This window comes from Arvicanthis niloticus, chromosome 5 (assembly GCF_011762505.2).
Source record: "Arvicanthis niloticus isolate mArvNil1 chromosome 5, mArvNil1.pat.X, whole genome shotgun sequence".
Taxonomy (NCBI): Eukaryota; Metazoa; Chordata; class Mammalia; order Rodentia; family Muridae; genus Arvicanthis; species Arvicanthis niloticus.
The window spans coordinates 43,194,700-43,201,061 of record NC_047662.1 but is presented as its reverse complement, the minus strand read 5'-3'; the positions used below and the strand labels follow the sequence as shown (position 1 = coordinate 43,201,061).

Here is a 6,362-nt window from a genome sequence, read left to right as displayed (position 1 = left end):
TGGGGGCGACCTGGTGCCGCGGGACCGCGGGACCGGCGGGGAGGGGGAGGCCTCGGCTGGGTAGGCGCGCGTGCGCGGGGCCGGCATGAGGGGCGTGGTCTGATCTGGGCTGGGCGGGGCATATGGTGGGGCGGGGCCTGAGTGGGGTGGGACAGCGGATCTGAGAAAGCCCAGCAGTCGCAGGAAGGGTGAAAGGGGCGGGGCGGGGCTGTGCGTGAGCGTGCCCGCGCGAGGCCGTGTCCCCTGAGACCTCTGGGGGGGCCCCCCGGAGGCAACGCGGAGCAGAGTAAGGGTAGTCCTGAGGAAAGACGCGCAACCGAGGTGGCGCATCTAGGCGGGTCCAGTGCCAGGAGAGGGCGGGGCGGAGCTGCGCAGGGCGCGCGCCTGGGAACTCCGCTGAGGCCGAGGCGGGGGCGGGGCGGGGCGGGGCGGGGCGGGGCGGGGCGTGCCGGGCGGGGATCCCGAGCCGACTGGGTCCTTTCGCGGAGCTACCGAGGCCCTGGCGAGCGGATCTGTGCAGCACGGTGGGCGGGCACCGGAGAGGTGGGAGCCCGGTGGCGAGCCCGGAGGAGGGATGCGGGCGGGAAGGAGCAGGTTGTGAGAAGACGCGCGGCGGGTGACCGTGGGAGGAGCAGCGATGTTGCTGGGAAAGGACAGTCTGACTAGGGCCTGGCCTCTCTCTAGGCCCCCTCCCCAAGAACTTTTAGTGCCCTGAAATGATGCTCTGACCCTTAAGAGGACGAACAATTAGAAATTACAGTTAATATGCCAAACGTAAGACGACATCAGCATCATTCAACCTCAAACAGGAACAATATTTAAAAGTCCATGTGGGTGCATTTACGTTATTTGAAATCATTTGGGTCTTGGAGGTGAGAGGACTGTGTCCCGGCTGCCACCCTGGGAGACAGAGAATGACCGATTTTAAATTTACGCCAGAGCTACCAGTATAGGAAAGGATTTGGGGCAGGCAGATGTAAGAGCACTCAGACCCAAAGGTGCTGGTCAACGAGAAAATCAACCCAGCACTTGACCCAGAGGTTTTCTGAAAGAGGTACCCGAAGGGGCCACTCTGTATATGTAAGAAAATCAATGGCCCTGGTGAAGGATAGGGAATCCACCGCCCCTGTCTGTAAAACACAGAAAGGATGGATGGTATCCTAGAGCCTACTTTGGTAGAGTCTCTGAAGGTATCCATTCATGTTTAGATCAAGCATGTCCTCTCAAACCTGCATCTTGGAGCTGTGTGGAAACATGTCTGTTGAGTGGTTTTATGGGTTCCTTGGGGTTGGTTTGCCTCTTTCTCATTAACTGCAACAAAAACTTAATGAAAGCCCAATCTCTGCCCCTTGTTTTACAGGACAGATATTGGTAGTTCAGGTATATTCATTTTGTATTAAAGTACTTGTATATTCATTCTGTAGAGCTCGTTTGTTCTTTCCTTAGACATCTTAGATCATTTAAGAAAAAAAAGCTGAAAATTTGAAGAGAACACACTGTATCTTATTCATCTACTATATACATAGATATGAGAACATTTCCCTAAATGGTAATGGTAAATTTTTTTTGGTTTTTGTTTTGTTTGTTTGTTTGTTTGTTTGTTTTTGAGAGCAGGTCTATTGTAGCCCAGGAAAACCTTAAACTCTCTTCTGACCTTCACAGTACATGGGACATCACCCCTGACTTGTAATTCTTTTGAGAATGTATTGATTCTCCCTTCTACATTATTTATCCACATGAGATATACATCCTGTGTTTACCTGTTTTGAGACATTCACACCAATTAAGATAGTAAAAGTCGAATTTGTCTGTCATCTTTTTGCAGGAGGTGTGCATCTTTAGTATATAAGCAGCTGGAGGGGGCCACTGGAAGTTTTGTTTGTTTGTCTTGTTTTCCAAGACAGGGTTTCTCTGTATAGCCCTGGCTGTCCTGGAACTCACTCTGTAGACCAGGCTGGCCTCGAACTCAGAAATCTACCTGCCTCTGCCTCCCAAGTGCTGGGATTAAAGGTGTGTGCCACCACTGCCTGGCTGGAAGTTTTTAAAAAATGTTTGTTTATTACATTTATTCGTTTGGGGGGAGCATGCTCATGAATTTTTTTTTATCTCCCCCAAACAGTATAGAGCTTAATAATGTCCTTGAAAGGTTCTGAACTGAATACCGTATTCTGGATGTGAGTCACATTGTTAGCACCCAGCTGCTAGTTGTGTATCTGTTATCAGCTTTTGCCATATCAGCATTATAAGTGCCTTGGCCCTTAGTACACAGGGACTCTTATTGATTTAAAAAAATTTTGATGAAATGTACTACCTCTTTAATTTCTTAAGTTGTGTTTTGTTTTGTTAGACTGTTGGATATCAAACCTGGGGCCCATGCCTGCCCATTGGCACTTTCCCATTGGCTACACACTCAGCCTAACTTTTAGTAAATCTAAAATAACACTTTTAAATTTTACCTTTGGTACAGTGTTGTTTTATGTTGACTTTGTCAGGGACTAAAGTTAAATTTTAATACATCTAGATCAAGGTTCATAAAGGGCCAAATATTATTTTAGGCTTTATAGTCTGTGACAGCTACTCAGTTCTGCCACACAAAGGCAGCCATAGACAATATATAAATGGATGAACATAACCTTGTGTCAATGAAATGGTTCTATTTTGTTCTCTCTCTCCCTTTCTTTCCCCGTCTCCCTCCCTCTCCTTCAGTGAACCCAGGGTCATGAACATGCTAAGCACATTCTCTACATCTGTACTAAGCATCCCTCTCCCTCCAGCATTTCTTTTGAGAGCCAGTTTTATTATTCAGCATATAAGTTGATGTTTCAGCTTTGTCATGTCTAGAGTTGGTAAGCACACTTCTTATGCCCATATTTAACAACATTATTTCTTTTTTTTTTTCCCCCTTTCTTTCTCCCTCTCGATGGCTGTGATCCACCATGTGGTTGCTGGGATTTGAACTCATAACCTCTGGAAGAGCAGTCAGTGCTCCTAATTGCTGAGCCATCTCACCAGCCCAACAATGTTATTTCAAATACCTTTACTTAATTCTGCTCCCTGCTTCCTTTGGCAATAGGATCTTATTCTGTAGCTGAAGATGGCCTGGAGTTTACTATGTAGCCCAGGCTCCCTGCCCACTTGTGATAATCTTGCTTTTAGCTTCTCACATGCTTTGATTACAGATCTGTGCCACTATGCCAAGCCACATAAATTTTGAATGGGATTATAGATCAACAGTAGATCATGTGCCTAGCATTCTGAAAGCCCTGAGTTTAATTCTTAGCACTATAAGAATAAATTTAAATTTTGAGAAGTGCTGAATAGTACAAGTTCATTTTGTTTTGCTAACAATCATTCTCGAAGTGTAGCTATTCAAAGAGCTATAAGTAATTGTTGAAGTATTCTCTGTCATTCAGCCCATAGTTTCCTGGCCCAGAGTGTATCTTGAAAATATTTATTAAAATCTTCAGAAACAAGCATGTTCCTAATTGGTAGGAACTCCAAGGGGAAAAAAGAAAGTTACTTTGGTGTAACTTGATAGTTAATGTTATTATTTTCAATTTTAACTTGTGTCCACATTTTCAATTTGCAATAAACTAAGAGTTTTGTTTGTAATTAGCATCTAGGTTCATCATTATGTGTATATATATATATATATATATATATATGTGCATATGAGTTCTCTATTTTCCTCATCTTTAAGAATTAACAATATTTATCCAATACCAGTTCTCTGGTATCAGTAGTATAAAGGTTGTGATTAGATTAGTAAAGAAAAATGCACACAGAAATGTTAGAATGTGTCTCTCTCAGTATGACTACAGCTTTCAGTATTCTGGATACTGTTTGGAACTTTAATAGAAAGTGAACTTTTTTTTTTTTTGCTAATATAAAGACCAAAAAGAAAAGAAATAAAAGTTACCAGTAATTAACATAAGGCCTACAAGATAGCTCAGTGGGGAAAGTGTTTGGTACATAACCCTGGGCCATTTGAGTTTGGTACCCAGAACCCACATAAAGGTGGAAGGCAAGAACTGACTGACTCTTCAGAGTTGTCCTCAAAGTTTCCCAGCCACCACAAAACTCACACCTACATAAACATCATAATAAACATTCAGTAATAATATTAAATAAAATTAGTAAAAATTAAATTATAAAAATGATTCAAGAACTACCAATTTGGAATTAAAAAATGGCTCTAGAGCTGGACTGGGTGGTACCCAGATGGATACACACTTGTGATTCTAGCCTGGGGAGGCTGAGGCAGAAGAATCACACGTTTGAGGCCAGTATTATAAACATAGTGAAAGCTTGTCTTAAAAAACAAACAAAAAACCAGGCCCTATAAATACTTAACCAGGTATGGATCAAATAACCTCTTTATGTCTCTGCCCCCCCCCCTTTCTCTGTCTCTCTGTTTCTCTCTGTCTGTGTCTCTCTCTCTTTCTTTGTCTCTCTCTCTCTCTCTCTTTCTCTGTGTGTTTGTGTGTGTGTGTGTGTGTGTGTGTGTGTGTGCACTTGCACAAGTTCAAAGCCAGCTTAGGCTAAATAGAAACACCCTATCTAGGAAGAAAGAAAGAAGAAAAACAAAGTATACTGTGTTCTATCATTTGCTTTCAGTCTGTGTCTTTATAAAATTAAAGTGTGTCTCAAAAATGTTATTTGGTTGATTTTTAAATCCAGGCAAATAAGCTACTGCTTAGTTTATTAATGGTAAGTGGAAAGATAATATACTTATGTTTAAATCTGTCTGCCTGCCCTCTTTCAGATAGTCAAGTGTTTTTCGGGTATTGTGGTTTTTTCTTTTTTGCTTTTCTGTTGGCTTTTATCTTAGTCTGTTTGAGTTTCTATAAAATACTTGAAGCTGGGTGATTTGTAAAGAAAGTACGTGTATTCAACACACTGTTCTGGAGAGCCAAGAACTTGCTAACATCTGCTAGTGTGGGCAAGGACCTCATAGGTGATAGATAGGAAATAAGAATAGGGGGAAAGAGAGCTCACAAGGCCAGAGATGGAAGCAGGAGCGCAGGGACATGAATCCACTCCTATAAACGCAGCCTCCTCTCTGAGACCCTTGTTAGTAATCACTTTAAGAGGCTTTTAGGACATGTTCACCTCCCAGTAGGTTTCATCTCTTAAAGGTCCCACTACCTTCCACTCTAGTTATAGTAGAGTCCAAACTCCCACCATTTGAACCAAAGAAGCCTTCTTTCTTTATTTGTTGGTTTTGTCTTTATTGGCTACTATACAATCCTAAGATTATGACATGACTTCTTAACATCCTAGTGTTTCTCTTTGTCTGTCTCTGTTTGGCTTTGTAGTACTGGAGTCTAACCCAAGACATTGTGTATGTGAGGCCAGTATTCTACCGCTGAGCTGTTTCCCCAGCCCCCTGGTCTATTTTGAGTTAATATTATTTTGTTTCATGTTCAGTGTTAAGAACTTTACTAACATGATCTATGGGTGCAATTTCATTACCCTCTTCTTGCTTTATATTATTTATTGTCTTTGTTTGTTTTTATTTTTTTGAGAAAGGTCTTATATAGCCAGATTGGTGTCCAGCTTGCTTATCCACTGAGGAGAGACCTGAGCTTCTGACGGTCCTGCCTCCACCTCCTGAGTACTTGAATTACAGGTGTGTGTCACTCACTATTACCGGGCTCATATTTGCTAATTCTGCATCTCTTAAGTCTCTACTTTTCATTGCTATTATTTTTTTGGGTCATTCAGTAGACTTTGGGAGTCTTTTCTGTTCTTGTTTTGCTGCTGGGGCTACAACCCAGGACTTCTTGTATATAAGGCAAATACTCTTTTACTAAGTCACACTTGCAGCCCAAATCCAGAGTCCTTTAAAGAGAGTTTTAAGCTAGTTTCTCTATAACATATTCTTTGTTAACAGTGTATTTAAAATCACTAGATTTAATCTAGAAACATTTACTGTGATAGTTAGTCTTGAATGGACTAAACCCACCTACATTAGTAAAGTACACCTCTGGAGGAATCAGGTTTCCAGAGATATGTTATTGTGGGTTTTGCTCTATTTTGCTTTTTTCCTTTCTCTTTCAGCAATAAACTAATCGTGCCTAAGTAGAATCTTCTATGTGTTTGTTCAGTTTAAATTTCAGAGTTATTTGCAGTTGTGAATTTACATTTTAGATTATGGGAAAATGTTAATCATCCTTCTTCATATTTTTCTTCTGCACTATTCAGTTTCTCTCTCCTAAGATATCAATTCCGATTGTGCACATTTCAGACTAGTTAATATTATTTTATAGGTCTGATGCTCTGTTCGCTTATTTATTTTTTAAGTTAATTTATTTTTATTTTATGTGAATGGGTGTTTTGCCTGCACGTCGGTATACCAC

The 6,362-nt window shown here is 41.7% G+C and overlaps 1 protein-coding gene across 7 annotated transcripts in view; it reads left to right on the top strand.

Annotated features, from left to right (window-relative positions):
• Ift25 (intraflagellar transport 25) overlaps nucleotides 1–6,362 on the top strand; it is a 38,063-nt gene that overhangs the window by 177 nt on the left and 31,524 nt on the right. For 2 of the 7 annotated variants that reach the window (XM_076934538.1, XM_034502795.2), the window contains exon 2: nucleotides 5,533–5,632. The gene's annotated coding sequence lies outside the window, so the exon portion shown is untranslated. The other 5 variants (XM_034502796.2, XM_034502797.2, XM_034502794.2 and 2 more) reach the window with 5 other exon arrangements.